This window comes from Micropterus dolomieu, linkage group LG11 (genome assembly GCF_021292245.1).
Source record: "Micropterus dolomieu isolate WLL.071019.BEF.003 ecotype Adirondacks linkage group LG11, ASM2129224v1, whole genome shotgun sequence".
Taxonomy (NCBI): Eukaryota; Metazoa; Chordata; class Actinopteri; order Centrarchiformes; family Centrarchidae; genus Micropterus; species Micropterus dolomieu.
Window position 1 is genome coordinate 11,475,180 of NC_060160.1, and position 16,860 is coordinate 11,492,039.

The following is a 16,860-nucleotide window of genomic DNA, read 5'->3' on the forward strand; positions in this document are numbered from 1 at the left end:
ACCATCTATCTGTATTCCTCATACTGTTTAATATTTTTTGATTCATCACTTATAAATAAAATAAAAGTAAAATGCATAGGAGTACTCATAATGCAACATACTGAAAGGTGTCATCAGCTTTTCTCCTGGCTGGACTGTGGACACGGTGGTTGTAATCCAGGTCAACCAGCATGGTCCAATCAGCGTATACTGGTGAGAAGTACAGGGTTATGAAGGCACAGTAGAAATACAACATACAGGATGTTTTTTACTTCTGGTAAAATAAGAAATGGCATAACAGCACCAATTATAGTAAAAGGTTTTCAAACAGTAGGTTTAGCTATGAACGATGTCAAACTGTTAGGAATGTGTTTTTTGTGTTGTTGTTTCCTGTTTAAGTCCGTTTTTGGTTCTGTGTTTCTCTGTGTAGTCTTGTTTAGTTAGTTTTTAGCCCTGTGATTATTATTATTCATCTGCATCCTTAAGTTACTTAGGATCTGTCTTGTCCCGTATCTTAGTTCCTAGTTCGGTGTCTTAGTTTTTAGTGCTGTACATTAGTTCTTGTACTAAGTGTTTACTCCTGGTCTGTGTTCTTCTGTTGGTGGTTATTTTGCCCAATGTCTGCCTGTCAAGTATCTGTCTGCTGTGCCTACCTAGTCCTGATACCCTTCACCTGTGTTGCTCTCACCCTGCTCGTTAGTCCCTGGTGTGTATATATGTTTGGTGTTTCTCTTCAGTCTTCGTCTGGTCATTGTAGTGTGTAGACGCTCTGTCCCATGTTGCTTTGTGTTGTCCTGCCAGCCTGCCTTATTAGTTGTGTTTCCCTGGATTTGGATTTCTGTTGGAATTCTCTACTCTGGCTCCTACACCAGTCTGCACTCGTAGCAACAGTTAGCTGTATGCTAAGTAGGTAGCTACCGTTAGCTCTATGCATAGGTAGCTACGTGCTAGCGATGAAAGTAACAAATTACCATCAAAATGATAAAAGCCAGATTACCTGTCCAGCAGAAATAAAGCCACCACGTTGTAACTTCTCAGCCCCTTGGTGTTCCTCAGTTGTCACTATCGTTGAAAAGCCATGCAGATATCACCCACCGGTCTGACCACTTCGCTCTTCAGGTCTGAGAGCTGACCGGGTGCGCGCACAGGGGCAGCTCCTGTAGCAGCAGGGCTGGTAGCCATGGCAGCGAGGGAGAGTGACAGTCACCCAGCCAATCATTGCATTCGGTCCGAATGGAACGAGTGGTTCTGTTTACTGCAGCCCTGAGAGGACTACAGACAGCCGATTTTTATTCTCTCTTTTTCAGTGCACCTAACTTTTTAATATGCATTGGTGTATATAGACAGGTTCAACAAATATGACAAAAAGTGTTTTAGAGGCAACTTGCCTACCCTGCCTTTAAGTAAATTCTGAACATTGAGACTTTTGGGGTGTTGTGCAGGAAAGGTTTATTTCCATGCTCTTTTGACAATCATTTCCATGCTTACCGTGTCACAGTTGACAACTCCTCGATTCTGCTAAATCCAGGAAATGAGTTAGACCACCAGGCTCTTGACATATATTTAGTTGATGATTGACTGTTTGTTTCATTGAGACATTCTGTCTAAATATGTTGAAATTTTTTCTGTTCATACAGATGGGGGACAAATTAAAGGAGTATAAAAAGTGTCTATTTTTCTATGCATCCTGTAGTTTCACATGGGTGTTTAATTAGGTGGAATTAACATGTATAATGTTAATATTTTAAGCACTCTTTACAACTTGTTTTATACATTGGCATTGACATGCATTTGCAATGAAGTAATTTTTTCTTACCATGAATTGGTATGTTGTTGTCATCTGAAAAAGTGATATATCAGTAAAAAAGCAATTATTGTGTAGAGAATTCTGGAGAATTGTCTCCTTAAAGTCCAGAATAGCTTGTCATTGGGGTGGTACCCTTAATAGGACATTTTAGTACCCTTTAAATAGGTTCAATATTGTAATATACAGTTTAAATGTACCTTTATGTCTTGCAGGGTACATAATTGTACTTTAACTGGTACAATTTGATAAGGTACAAAATGGACTAGCAATATAGGATTGTCTCTCAAAAGGGTACCTCCACAGCGACAAGCACTTGTACCCTTTGAAGTACACACCCGTACTTCTATTTGTGAGTGCGTGGGATGTGGGGCAATGGGTTATGAAGAGATGATCAACTATCTGTTATTTATCAACCATAATGGTTAAAAAGGTGCCCTGACCAAGGTAACTCTGGTACTTTGTCAAAGTGAATGACACAAATGGACACTTCAATGGTACTATCATACATCCAAATTGTATAAAATATACATTATAGAAACAGGGCATATAAATGTTATATTTTCATTTTACCAATGTCCACCATGGCTCAAAATCTTAGTAGAAAATATCTGAGAGCAATCAAAGGTCAGACACATTGTTGTTTTAGAAAAAGGAAAATTTGGAGCCAGGCTGTAACAAAGATTGTAGAAATGCTGTGGTCATGAGTCCTCCTCAAGCGGGAAGCTTCCGATCTGAGACGTGAATCGAATGCGGAAGTCCCTTAAACCTGCATTCTATGGAACGGCCTGCAGGGGACGACTCTTCTGGTTGCAAAAAGAAGTCCTGTTCTATTACAAATAATGGTAAAATGACCCTACTTCTCACCTGATTTATTACCTAAGTAAACAGTTTCCTGATGAGTTTATGGTCTCAATCGCTAGTTTCATGTCTTCTTCAATACAGCATGATGTTCATTTAGTAAATTATGGATTTAAAGGGAAATAGGCCATAAAGCAGAATATGCTTCAGGGCGGAATTATCTAAGATTGACAAATTAATACCATGGCGACCTGTTAGTCAGGCTAGAGTGACTCATACCCACAGCACTGTGTAGATTTCATCAGCGCCGTTGAAAAAGCTTATGAGGAGTTCTCTGGTGAGTACATTTATTTTTGCTAGACAAAATTGTCAGTCCTGTTAAAATCACAGTTAACGTGAATTACAGATGCTTAGCTATAGGTGCATCAGTAATTGGCACTGGTTAATAGTCTATAGTCCGTTATGACATAAGTCCCCATAGAGTAGTAGTACAACACATTAATTAATCTATGTTGTCATGCAGGCCTACATACACATAAGTAAGTCCACAAGTAAGTTTGCTCAACTGTAATTTATCAGTTACTTATAATGTATTGGCAACACTATAGCCTCAGATAGCTAGTATAGTGGCTAGCTTGGTTAGCAGCTGCAAAATAGTAAATTAACAAATTAACAATTACAGTTCAGCTGTAATAAAAAGAGTAGCCTACTTACAGACAATTCTCAAAAGAGGGCCCTAGGGGAGTAGATACAAGATGCCTGTCAATATTTTCAGGGTCACAGTTCTGACAAAATGTGGGATGTAACATTGTCGGTTGAACTGTAACAACTATGTAACTGTTTTAGCAGTGGTTAATAGCAACAGGATGTTCAACTGAAACGAACTGCTGCTGTCCAAACACTTATGTGAAGTCTGACTTGCAGATGAAAAACAAAGTAGTTTTATTTGTTGGTAACTATAGGCTTATTTACCTGTTGCTACTGAGGCCGATTCAGATGTAATATTTTATGAAATGCAAAAGTTATTCCTTGCACTTGACTAGAGATGTTTCCCTCTGATGATGTTCAGAATACAGAACTGTGGATAAACTAGAGCTGAATTGAACAGCACTTGGAAATAATGTCAAAGCAGCATGTAATGTGGTGTGAGTGGTGATTTTCAGTGCACTGATAATTTATGTATCATTGCAACATTTTATCAACACCTATGATGTGACTCAGCTAATGACATCATTACTTCATAAAGTGATGATGTCATGAGCAAGTGTTGTTTTGGTAAAATGTGTCCACTCAGCTTGAACATATGGTAACTCATATGCCTAATGGGGAAATAAAAAAAACGACGACACCTATTAACCTCTTTATTTTTTAGGCACATTTTCATGCCTCATCTGGATCCCTCACTTGTAGCTGTGTCAAACTTTGGCAGCCCCCAACAAGAAAAGGACATATAACAAAAACTATTTGAAAGATTAACACAAAATGACCACAGGATGTCGCTAGTGTCCATGGAATGACCAGAAGGTACTGTATGAGGCGCATAGGGCCCTACATGAGCTGCTGTTATGAAGGTTAGATTGACATTTACTAATTCATTATAGTGCATGGCGTGACCTGATTTAAACTACACTGTTTTTTTGCAGTATTCTCATTTACAATTAAACTTGTAGTTGTATGCTGTGAAGACATACAAACTGGAATGTGTTTAAAAATGTTGCTGCTCAGGCACGATCAGAATAGTTTTAAGATTGTTGTTACATTTATAACACTTAAATGACATTTTTTATGTATATATATGTATATGTTTTACTGGAAACAAAATAAATAAAGATAAATGCTTGTCCAATTCCCAGTGTTGACACACTTGACAAATAAAGCTGATTCTGATTCTGATATTAGAAAAAATAGAGTAATTTAGATGATTCCATCCATCCATCCATCGTCAACCGCTTATCCCGCGTACAGGGTCGCGGGGGGGCTGGAGCCAATCCCAGCTGACATCGGGCGCAAGGCGGGGGAACCCTGGACAGGTCGCCAGTCCATCGCAGGTAATTTAGATGATTCAGTTATATAATATATAATATATACACTCAGTGTCCAGTTTATTAGGAACACCTAGCTAAAATTAATGCAGTCTAACAGGCCTGCAATAAATCTACTTCAAGAAGGTTTTAATGTTCAGTTTGTTTCTGTTATTTAGCCTACACTTATTGATATACATGGGGTGGACAAAATAACAGAAACACCTGTCAAAGTAAGACAGTTCAACAGCACCACAGTCGACAGCCTCGAAAAAGACCATAAAGTCAAAAAACACCTCTCTGAACATTATAACCATCATGAAGGAGGAGTTATTGTAGGACTGTTGTATTAGACTGCATGGGTTTTAGCTAGGCGTACCTAATAAACTGGACACTGTATATTATGTAGGTGGGACCTGTTTGTTTTTCAGCTTAAACATGATGCATTGATTTTTCTGTTCTGATTTTTTTTAATCAATTGAATTTAAAAACTACTCGGTCTGTTTACATACATTCTGTGTGCTGATGCTCACCATAATCATCATCATTACAGGCGTTTGCTTTGGCTGCGTTAAATGGTTAAACAGTGACGGATTAAAAAAAGAAACTGTTCCTAAACCTGCTGTGAGTGAACTCTGAGAAGTCAGTTTCTTTCTGAAGAGCAGAGTGTCTGGAGAATGGCGACCCCCTTTGTTCATTCGGAGGATGTGAGGGGCAGGCCAGCTGCTTTTATCGCTGCTCCACATAAACAGCTGCACATCTGGGCAGGCTGAGTTGCCTCGGGGGAGCAGAAGGGAGGCTGAGGACCGGCTGCACGACGTGTAAATGAACAAGGGCCTGAAGGGGACGGCAGTCGACAAGCACCCGTTGTCTTCTTGGCTGCTTTTCGAAGTAGGCTTAAGTTTCTTTGGGATCTTATTTGTTTCCTTGTTCTTCATCATTGTTCACTGCCTTTCCTGATTGTTTCAATAGAGAGCGAATATGAAATACTCATTGTTCATGGGTGCTACATGAATTTAACTTTTTCACTTCACATCATGGCTTTAAACCAAATTCAGACAAGCATTATGCACACAAAGTTCCAATGAAAATAGCTCTCATTAGCAATCTGCAGAAATGCTCTTTATCACATGCAGGAAATACATTTTTTGCAGCGATCTCTCCTCCCACATCAGTTTGAGTGATTCCATGTTCTCCGTTTTTTTTTGTTTGTATGTCTTTAAGTCCATTAGTGTAAGCATGAGCAGGCCTACAGATTTATCCTGTGTGGGGACATTGGCGAGTATATTTTCATGCATGTGTCTGTTTGTGCATGTGTGTTGCTGAGGGACATCTGATCTCCAGGCTCGCCGCACGCCACGCTTGCTTGCAGGTGGTCTGTCCACACTTGGGGGCCGAGCAGATTTAATATTTCATAGGAGCACAGCACACCCCTGGACACCATCATTGAGTCCACATGGCCAGCCGGAAAGCTGCTCTGTGAACACTCCGCTGATATATGCTGCCTGCCAGCCCCCTCTCCACCATGCTGCTCGCACACTTGCTGGGCCTCACAATTAAAAGCTAGCCACAGCTACAGATGTTGACAGCTGTCTTTAACCCATGAGATGCCACTCTGGAGTTCCAGTCTGCCACTCTACACCATGTAAAGTGTTAAAAGCCACAGATAAAGGTTGGGTAGTTACCAATCTTTTTGTGCAAGCACTTGTGTTGGCTTAGTGAAAGAAGAGGCAAAAGCAGAAAGAAGAAGTTGGAAAAAAAGGAGAAAAGAGAAATCTGCAAGAATTGCCCAAAGTATTTCATTTTGAGAGGTTCCAGGCCAAGTGCTCTAGCTAAACCCTCAGCTCCTCCAGTTTTAATGCCCCCTCCATCTTTATACATCGTATAAACAGGAATCCAAAACCAAAAGTGTTTATGACCACCTTGCAAAATAACAATGTTGGGAATTCAACTTCAGGTCAGAATTTCATCCACCATTCATCAGATTCCAGTGAAGCCAAACCTCGTTCTGTGTTTGCCGTCATGTATGGTGTGGAGTTGGACTTTAGCCAAAGAGAACAGAGGGAACTTCATCAGCACCATCATTCAACAAGGTCAACCCCGATTTAGATTTGAAACCAAAGCCAAAACAGGGCATCTTGAAGCTGTTAGGAAACTATTCTCGATCTTAAACAGACAAGGGGGACTGTGTACATATCCCTAATTGCACATGTCAATTTATGTACAAGCACTTGGTTTAGTCAAGCCCCCCCCCCCCCTTTTTCTTACTCTTTCACTGTCACTAGCTCCCTCTTTAATTCTTTTTGTGTCTTACATACATACACACATACACTCAACTTCCCAGACATGAAAAAGGCACAGAAACACACTTATTCACACACAGAGAGAATGTTCTGCAAACCAACAACAAGTCACTGAGACAAACCATGTCAGTTCACAGCTTGACAGCTTGTTAATGTTGTGTGACTTCTCCGGGAACAAAGGATGCATTGCAGAAACTCAAGACTGCATGTAATTAATCCAATCCCTGCAATAACTCTCAAATATTTACTGTATTCTATTATCGGCGGTGAGGGAGACAAATGAAGAGCTTGACAAAGACCTCACACAACCACTGTGGAGGGCAGAGCAGGTGAAAAGAGATGCTGCTGACTTCTCAACCGTCAGGGCCTATATTATTTTTTAACACACTGACTATAACCCTTCGGGGACCTAACTACAATAATAATGTCGTCACCTAGTTTGAGAGTTGTGGCTCAATGGCTTGACACAAACATCCATCCATGGGAAACTGACCAAAGTAAACACAAGGCAGTGAGCATGCTAACTTTTCTCTGTGACGTTTTCTCTCATATATGTCTTACACATATCTTAGTAGAAATACATTTGAACTCTTTTGATACCAGTACACCTAAAACAAGTACTTTTGCCACTCAAAAGAAATACTTTTGGCAGGGACTCAACATAGGTGGACAATTAAGCTGCTCCATATGCCTTTTTAACAAGAGAGAAGATCTTTAAAGGGTCAGTTCACACACTTTGCTAAAAATGTACATATATTTTTCGACCACTAGTGGCAGATAGTGTAGACTTTATTTGCCCAGATAGAGATATCTGTCTCTGAGATTTTTGCCATAAAAATGGATGTGAGTGGGGGATTGTTTGTTGTTCTCACAGCATTAAAAAGTTATATTTATAGCTGCACTGACTCTTTTTTTGACCACATATGAGAAGAGGAATGAACTGAGAACATAACATCTGGCATCAAGTTGTTCTGGTGAAACAATTGTAATATTAACATTCATATGAAGTCATGTTTCTGGCCACCTGACAAATGTAAGTCCAATATTCACCCTACTTTAAGACCTGTTTTAGTTTCCACCACTTCCTGAGAAATAAATCTTACTCTTTAGCTCTTAATCTTTCCCTTTTGTTCATGTCTACAAGCTAATCGCTTTGACTGTCTGATGTTTGCTGCTGGGCAGTTACTGTATGGTGGGTTTATCAGACTTTTTGAGATTTCACGTTACACACACACACACACACACACACACACACACACCATTCAATTCAGTTGTATTTTTCTTTTCTGATCTTCTTTTTATTTCTCATAATTTATTCTTGTAAAGCAAACTGTGACTTTGTTCTGTGAAAGGTGCTTTATTAAAGAAATTTCACTTACTTACACACATTAAATCTTAGAAGCAGATATCTCAAAATCTGTGGAAATGAAAGTAAAATTATCTGCAGGGCCAGACACCACTTGGAGTAACTGAGAAAGTGTTATTTTATTATTTGTGTAAACAGACCCTCTGAATTTTATTATTATTAATTTTACATGTGCCACATTTCTATTTTCACTAATATTTCTTTCTTTTTGTTGCTTGTTCCTGAGTGGCTAAGGTCATTGCCTTAGAGAGAGATGAGAAGCTTAACACACATCATAGAGTGTACACGTGATGTTAATATTCTGTTGAACCTTTACTCCCTCAAATTATTGACTACATCATACAGACCCTCTGCACTGACACCAGGTTAGAGGAGAAAGAGGCCTCCTTTCTCATTAAAAATATTGTCACAACAGCTTCTCAGTCTCTGTAAGCTGTCTATTATGGATATGAGTAAATAGCCATGTTTGGAAAGCAATCATCTGGCAAACACTTTCAGATCTAGTTGGAGGATGAAAGCGAGGCAAAGCTCAGGCAAAGGTTACCTCCCAAATAAGAACTTGAAAAAACAAAGTTGTGAAACTCGCTGAATCTATTTCTCTGCATCTGAAGGGAGCTACACATACTAATCGAATGTATGGAGAATTAATAGCTGCATGCCTATTGTAGGAAATATGTTTAAAATTTAGATTCTTTTGTGGTTTCCCTTCAGCCATCAGTAGGTTGTAATGTTCTGACGATATAATTTCCGAGATGCAGCTTTGGTGTGAAAACATGGCACTAATTAAATCCTAGTTTGCATGGAACAAGACTTTCAAAGCCTATTTGTGAGCCATAATGACTTTAAACACTAGAGGGTAGCCTATTCAAGCAGGATTAGCTGTTTTCCACTTCACAGAGATAAAATTACCCTGCCCTGCCAAATATTTCAATAGTGGGGAGATAGGGCCATTAAAATACCTTTAAAAGGTCACAGAAACCCAACTTCAAGGTTTGTTGTCTCACCGGTTCTGAGTTACACTGAGAGGAGGCCGGGATGTCTTACGGAGGGGGGTCCTGCCATTCTACAGGTTCACAGGAAAGATGGCCAAGCATGTTTGCTCATGCCATGGGACACAATGTTTTCAGAGGAACAGCAGGAGCAGCAGAGGGGGCGGTGGTTGGGGGGAGTGGAAGGAGGGAGGAGAAAAAGCTCTGAAAGAGTCTGGTGGCCACATGTCGCTGTTGCTGCTCAGTGCTTGGATATTGCAGGCTTTTGTGCTAAACATCGACCCAGAGGCTGAAAATTAAACCCTGTCTAAATACAGGGGTTGTGTGGTGCACTGGTGAGGAGGATAGGCCCCATACAAGACTTCCACCAACAACCTCCTTCTTAAGTGTGATTTATACTTCTGTATAGAATCGACGGCGTAGCCTCTGCGTAGCCTCGTGCCCTGTAACTACACGTTGAGGCGACACGGACCGTAAGAACTGTGATTGGTCGGCTGGGTAGCCTCGCAATGCCTCTGAGCCAACAGGAAGTGCCCCGTGCTTTGAAGTAAATTTTACAAGCAGCCAAACCAGCGGCTGTAACATGGTGGGTCAATATAATTGAGCGTCACAACCCAAGCGAAATGACTTGTTTCACTATGTGTACTCGTTCAGAATGTGATCCATTCAGTTAATAACATTTGAAAAGTCTATTACAGCCCCACGTATATAATTTTACCCCCATTCAAGTTAGCGGAGGGCTAAACCGGAAGTTAGCCTGCTCAGCCGGCAAAAGTCAACGCAGTGGACACTGTAGTGCTATTGCCAAATAGCGTTTTTGTAATACTTTAGTGATCTGGTTAACGGTCACTACATCCACATAATGAGTGAAACGAGTACAGCCGTCTGCTCTGTGCTTCTGAATCAGATTTCACTTAATAAATATATATATTAGATCAGATAATGCAATAGCCTGATATTTATTAGATAAGATGTCCCTCAAATCAGATGCCCAAGTTGCATTGCTGGAAGTGTTTTTCCAGACAGCCTTTCTAAGAGCACAGCGTTAAATATCAAAATGAAAGCCATCTTTGTGGTGTATCCATTTGACTTTTGTAAAATGAACAATCAATCTCACAAGGGAAGGCTGAATCTGGGATGAGAACAATTTAGTCCCCCCCCCCCCCCCCCCCCCCCCCCCCCAAAAAAAATCTGACTACCTTCCCTTGAGCAAAAACAAATAAATACATAACCCTGCCCCTTTTCTGACCCCTCTCCTCTAATCATTTTTGTACAGTACCTAAGGCTGTGTGAATTGTTATTTTACTCTTCTTGTTTTGTTTCTGTTTTAAATTTAAAATATTTCCTTAAATATGTTTTGAAACATCATTATTGATTGCACTTTATTTGAATCATTTTCTTTTTTAAACTTTTCTACAGCAACATTGCCAGCCCTCAGTTGCCATACTGGGAGCAGACATGTCTATATTAGTGGCAGAGACACCCAGAGGTATGTCACATTACCACACAGTAAAGCAGGTTAAAGAGGACCTTAATTGCTTGGTTGCCGTCCTTTGAAAAGCTCTGTTTTCCTTGGAAGAAAACTTTCCAAAAGCAGAAGAGTCAAAGCAGAAGGAGAGAGCCACATCAAACGAGGAGTGTGCATGAATCTGTCAGCAATGAAGGGCTATTACTACAGTAGCAGCACCCTGCCTTAGGGAATATGTTGTCAGCTTCCTCATTAAAAGACTGACCTGGGCAGGAGAGAGCCTCGGGTGAGCTCACATTTTCAGATTGACTCTTTTGCTGTCATTTCAAATAAATCTAGTGAATATAATGATGAAAAAAGGTTGTAAGTAATTTTAATATTACATTTTTATACCAGGCAGAAAGTTTGCGTGTGTATGTCTGTGTGTGTGTGTGTGTGTGTGTGTGGGACAGCGGCCAAGAGTGAGATAAACAGCGTATGTGCAGTGCATCCTGTGGGTGAAATTAGAAACACAAACACATCAAATCTTAAACAAGCTTACCACATCCAACTTCTGCGAGCAATTAGAAAAGCATCGACGCCATTACACACTGACTCTGACACGCTATGCCTAAACCCTTCACCTTTCCCAGTGAGTAAACACACGCATTGGTGAGAAAGCTAATGGGGCTCCAGCAAACAGGCCACATGAGGAGTAAGAGAGAGAGTGATCCATCTCCATCGTGGGTAACCATCGCCAGCGTCCATCCCCGGGACAGAAGAACCACCACTGAGGTTATGCAGTAGTTAGTGAACCTGTCTGTCTTCTGTCAGACTGCTGTCACACACACATTGAGCCAAACATCAATACACACTGGCCTTTCCCCCTCATTTTCCAGGTCTATATGCACTGAACGCACATGTTTTGATTGCTGACGGCCATGTCAGGAGTCAAGTAGAGCCTCTTAAAATGTGGCCTAGGGGCAAGGGTCATCCACTAATGAGTAAAAGCTTTTTTTCCCCCTTTGTTGGCAAGGAGGGAGTAAGGAAATGTGCTCACTAGGTGGTAGGGAGGTGAGGAGGGGGATGGAGGGGGGGAGAGAATGTGTGAAGGGATGGGTAGTGGCAGGGGAGAGGAAGGGTGAAAGGGCCGAGAGGGTGGAGGGAGGGGGTGTCAGGAAGTAGACCGAAAGGGGAGGCAAGAGGTGAGGTCTCAGGTGAGAGGGGGTGATAATGATAAACTGTGTTTTTCTGTCGTGTCTGACAGAGATAGAGAGATGGAGGAAAGGAAAGAACTTTTAAAAGGGACTATCATTACAAAAACATTTTTAGGGTTGTTTTAGCATTTTTAGGGTTGTTTTAGCATTTGTTCATACATATTACTGACAATGCAATATTATCAGCAACCAGCTCTATCATTTGAGTGATTGAGTGAATCTTTAATTAATAATAAAAGTTCTACACTAACACAATTTGAATATGCAGCCTGTCTCCTGTTTAAGCACTTTGGTGCAAATTTGTGATTTCTGATTTTGGGCTATATAAACAAAACTAATTGTTGGATGGATGGGCAATTTTGACAAACATGGCTGATGATGTGCATTGCTTGGTTTTCAGTACTCACTTGGAGTAAACCTTTCTTTCATCACTGACTACGAGAGGTCATTAAAAATATAGGAATTTGTAGACAGTTTCATACAGCACCTGTATTGTTGGGGGTAGGGGTACAATGAAACATACTCAGTAACATTTCTAGAAAGCAGCAATATGCTGACAATATTTCTGGACCATCTAACACATGACAATCACACATCATATGCTGTTTTTCCTGTCAACAGTTTCAAAATCTTTCATTTACAGACAGTGCTTTTGAAAAGGTAATCAAAAATGATGCTTTCTTTGTCTGGATGAAAGGCAAACACAGAGGAAAAATGTGTTTTTTCAAATGTATCTCAATTAGTGTGGACTCCAAATCTACTATTTCATCCATCAGGTTTTTTCCCTTTGATTGTAAGTCTATTTTTCTCAGAAGGTTTGTCAGTAGCTGTAGTGGCTATTCCTTTTCACTATTATAGCCACTGCCATCTTTGTTCCGTTTTTGTCTATCCAGCATTTTGTGTTCGCCGTTTGAAAATAATAATTTAACTGTAATATCCTACCTATAAAAATCAAACTTGATCTATGATCCTACCAAAACATTGTAGACTAATCTACATGTTTGTGGTGTAAATGAGGTCTGATGTCTGAAATCAAAACTGCTATTTTAGCTCCTACAGTAGCTGTGTCTTTTCTTCTAAAGCATTGGAAATTTGCACAGTACTTCTCCATCTCATGTCATCTATAAAACTGCTTGCAATACATACACATGCAGTGTATTGATCTTCCCTCCGTACTACACTGTAGGTGTTGTAGTGGCTTGCCCGAGGCCAGACACCCTGACATACTGAAATTGTGTCACAAGAAGCTCCCAGGGCAATTCTCTGTGTGCTGCTGGGCCAGGGGCCGTGGAATGGTGGTATATATGAGATTTGTAGATGAGACACTGGCAGAGAAGAAAGCCAGCCCTTGTACTCGGAGAATTAACCTTAAGTGCTGCAATACCTTTGAGTGCAAAGAGAAGCTCTTTGTTCTCTCTGCTCATCTGATCTGGCCTTTACCTCTGCAGCCAAGAGGTGTGTGTGTGTGTGTGTGTGTGTGTGCGCGCGTGTGTGTGTGTGTGTTTGTGTTAGCAGTGGCGGGCTGTTTGAAGCCTCTCTGATGGTTCTTTTGGTGCTCTCCAGGAAACGTTTGTCTGTGCATTGGCTGAGCTCCTCCAGATGTTCCCATAATTCCACTGGATGTGTGCGTGCATGCCCGACTGTGCGAGTACATCTAAACGTGTGAGTGTGTGTTCATGTGCATGTCTATGTGTTTAGATAGAAAGAGGAGGGAGGGGGGCCATGTTCCAATTAGAGATGGGTAAACTGTTGATGTAAAAGAAACTAAAGCTAACATTTACAGGCCATGACTCTGTGATGTCTCCCATTGTGACTTCAATCTGCACTGTGGCATCAGGCCTAAAGCATCGTTCAGACCAGAGATGAGCTTGAAGGATTGTTTTAAAATTCCACATTATAGTTTCCAAAGTGCACTCCAGTGCTCTAAACACATTTTAATGTACAATCACTGTAGAAAACACTTAAGAGTACTTTTTTTCTATCTGAACTTTAAATGCCCTACTGAAGTGTCGATGAGCGAGAGCGAGATTGTAACTGACCTGAGACTTTGACCTCCCAATGGACAGGGGAGCGAGTTAATACATGAATATATGAAAAAAGAGTACTGCATCACAGCCATAAAGTCATTCACAACTGGCCAATAAGAGACACATGCACATAAAAGTATACAGTCACACAAGGTACAGTCTTGTTTTTGAGCTTGACAGTTCATTCTTGAACTTGGAAAACAGGAGTTGACAAAACACTCAAGACCTACTAACTCACTTGTTTCGGAGCTTTCAACTGTATAACATGGTCTTCATCAGCAGATGGTGTTTCCTCTGCTTTCCTCTTTGTCATGGAATTGTAAATCTCTAAACTCCCCATTATTCTGAGATCTTTTAGGACTTCTCGTCCATGTTAGCTTAAAAGTTAACAAGCTTGACAGTTCATTCTTGACCTTGGAATAATTAATTGATAATTCAACAATTAATTCTGGGCTGTATAACAATGGAAGGTTCCATAACAAATGAGCAAACATCATCTGCTGCTGCTGAAGGCCATGTAATACTGTTGAAAGCTCCTGGTAAAAGAAAGTAAGTGAAGACTGTTTTGAATGTTTTTCTCTCTGAGAGTGAGTTTGTCCATAATTAATTGTAATGTTCAGTTCTGGATTTCCCTCTCTTCATACTCTGTTCCATTTCCTTCCTTCATTCATCTAGTTGACTATCTACTAGATTCCTCTTCAAAACTTGTCATATCTGATCGGGCTACAGGTAATACCACTCGGTGGCCACTTTATTGGTACACCTCTACAATCTAATGCAATCCACTCAAAAAAACTCACAATTTTAGCATGTATAGATGAACAACCAAGTCAGTAATCATGGTCAACAATGAATACGTGTAATCAGCACACAAAACGTCAACATCATAGCCTAAATTGGTACCAAACCTATATGTATCCCTCCATAAAGTGTGTCAACCCAGAAACTGTTATCTTGCATAATGGGGTAATAATGTAAAGGGTAACACAAAATTCAGGCAGCAGGTGACAATTCAAAATACAAAAACTTAATAGAATATAATGCATCTGTAGCTAGTGTGTTTACATAGCCCATGTTTCTCCTTGCAGAGTCAGCACACATGGAGGCATGATTCAGTCTTTCCTCCTCTATTGTGTCTTTTGTTTGGGGAAGTGCATGTGGCACCTTTTCACCTCAAATAAGTTAATTTTAATTTAAGTTATAAATTCCTGGACTTATAATAGCTCCTGTATTTCAGCAGGTTTTCTGCTCATGTTCAAAATTTTCTTCACATTCAGAATCTCTCCCACATATCTTAGTTCTCTGACATGTCCAGAAAAAAGGTCGTAATATTACGAGACTGACGTTTAATTAGAATTCATTATATTTTTGAAGTCAACCAGTCCCAAACTCTGCTGTGTATTACTTATTGCTCCACTGGAATTATCCCCTTTAGACTGTTTGACCGACACAGTTTGGAACTCCATGTTGCATGTGAAACTGGAAAACATTCACCACAAATCTACACGCATGTTAACTTCAGCAGCTCACAGTCCCAAACAGAGCAAGGCTGCACCTCAGGTTTAAGATGTTTATATTGCAAAACTCTACACAATGACACAACTCGTCACACCTGTCTGGACTGTCGCAGCAGCTGGGCAGAGTTGATTCGCGCCAAGTCCAAAACCTTCTCTTGCAGCACCCCCTGACATTTTGTACCCTAGGCAACCGCCTATGCCACGGGCCAGCCCTGTTTATGGTACCTATAATATCCACCCACCTGTTTTTATGCCCATTTTCAGTTTGAGTGGAAACGGCAGTATCCTCATCACTCCACAAATCGGATGTTTTTGTCTACCGCCATTTTTCATCTCTTCCTTGAATCTGTTTCCATTGCACTTCCTCACATAAAATTGTTATGACACACCACATAACAACAGGTGGATGGAAAAACACCTATTGGAATGTAGGTTTAATTTCATTTGTACAAAATTACATGGAAAAAAATATATAGCATCATCTAATTCCAAAATCTATATTTCTCTTACTCTGTATAAACCACAGTCCTCACTGTGACACAGCAGTCACTCTTTTCTGGGAATTACTGTGGTTCAAAAACAATTTTTCAACTTTTGTGTCATACCAACTTGTTGTTGACAAGATGTGACTGTAAATACCTGTGCATAAGAAAAAAGAGAGTTATCAAGGGGCTTTCCTAAAGACTCAGTGACACAATGAGTGATTCAAAAGCACAGGAAATATCATAAGGAAAATACCTGCATGAGACCATCAAAGCCACAGAACAATGACACTAGTGGAAAAGGGGGCCTTATATCTTACTTTGAGTTTATCTTTTAGTGAGTGAGTGCATGTGTGTGTGCGTGTGTGTGTGTGTGTGTGTGTGTGTGTGTGCCATGTCCATGTGTATTGCCACTGCCAATACACAGTTAGGCATCCAAATGTGTAGTTGTCTGCATAATTTTATTTTACATTTTAATCTACATTTTAATCTCTTTAGAGGACAACATCACATGACTCATGTATGTCATGATTTTTTCGCTGAAACTGTTTCCATCACACTTATCATATTTTCTTTTAATCAACACACCAACTTTTCCACTTACCCGAAGCATACATATTTTGTTTTTTGTGATGTTCTGCTTTTCCAGTCAGGTTTTTGAAAAATAAAATTGAAAAATACCCCCCTGCCAATAATGAGTCAAGTAAGTGAAAGTGTAGGCATTAAAAATTTCTTTAGTATCTTTAACAGCTTCTTTGCACCTTGAAAATCATACTAGACAAGAGCTAGATAAACTACTTCAAGTGATTTTATCACTGTCTGATTTAAAGCATTAAATTATAAAAGTTTGTATAAATGAACTCAATGTCATGTTTCAACCATGTCTAAATGTGTCTGTTTATTGTGT

General features: G+C 40.1%; 2 long non-coding RNA genes across 2 annotated transcripts in view; one reads left to right on the plus strand and one right to left on the minus strand.

Moving 5' to 3' along the window:
- LOC123979581 overlaps positions 1-1,097 on the minus strand; it is a 1,272-nt gene extending 175 nt beyond the window's left edge. The window contains exons 1-2 of the long non-coding RNA XR_006827258.1: positions 977-1,097; positions 102-189 (exon numbers count right to left, since the gene is read on the minus strand). This is a non-coding gene — a long non-coding RNA (uncharacterized LOC123979581). The remainder of the gene's footprint in view (positions 1-101; positions 190-976) is intronic.
- A 1,708-nt stretch (positions 1,098-2,805) lies between these two features.
- On the plus strand, positions 2,806-5,603 carry LOC123979336. Its single transcript, XR_006827217.1, has 4 exons — positions 2,806-2,921; positions 3,957-4,155; positions 4,550-4,632; positions 5,266-5,603. It is a non-coding gene; the product is annotated as an uncharacterized LOC123979336 (long non-coding RNA).
- Positions 5,604-16,860: the final 11,257 nt, after the last annotated feature.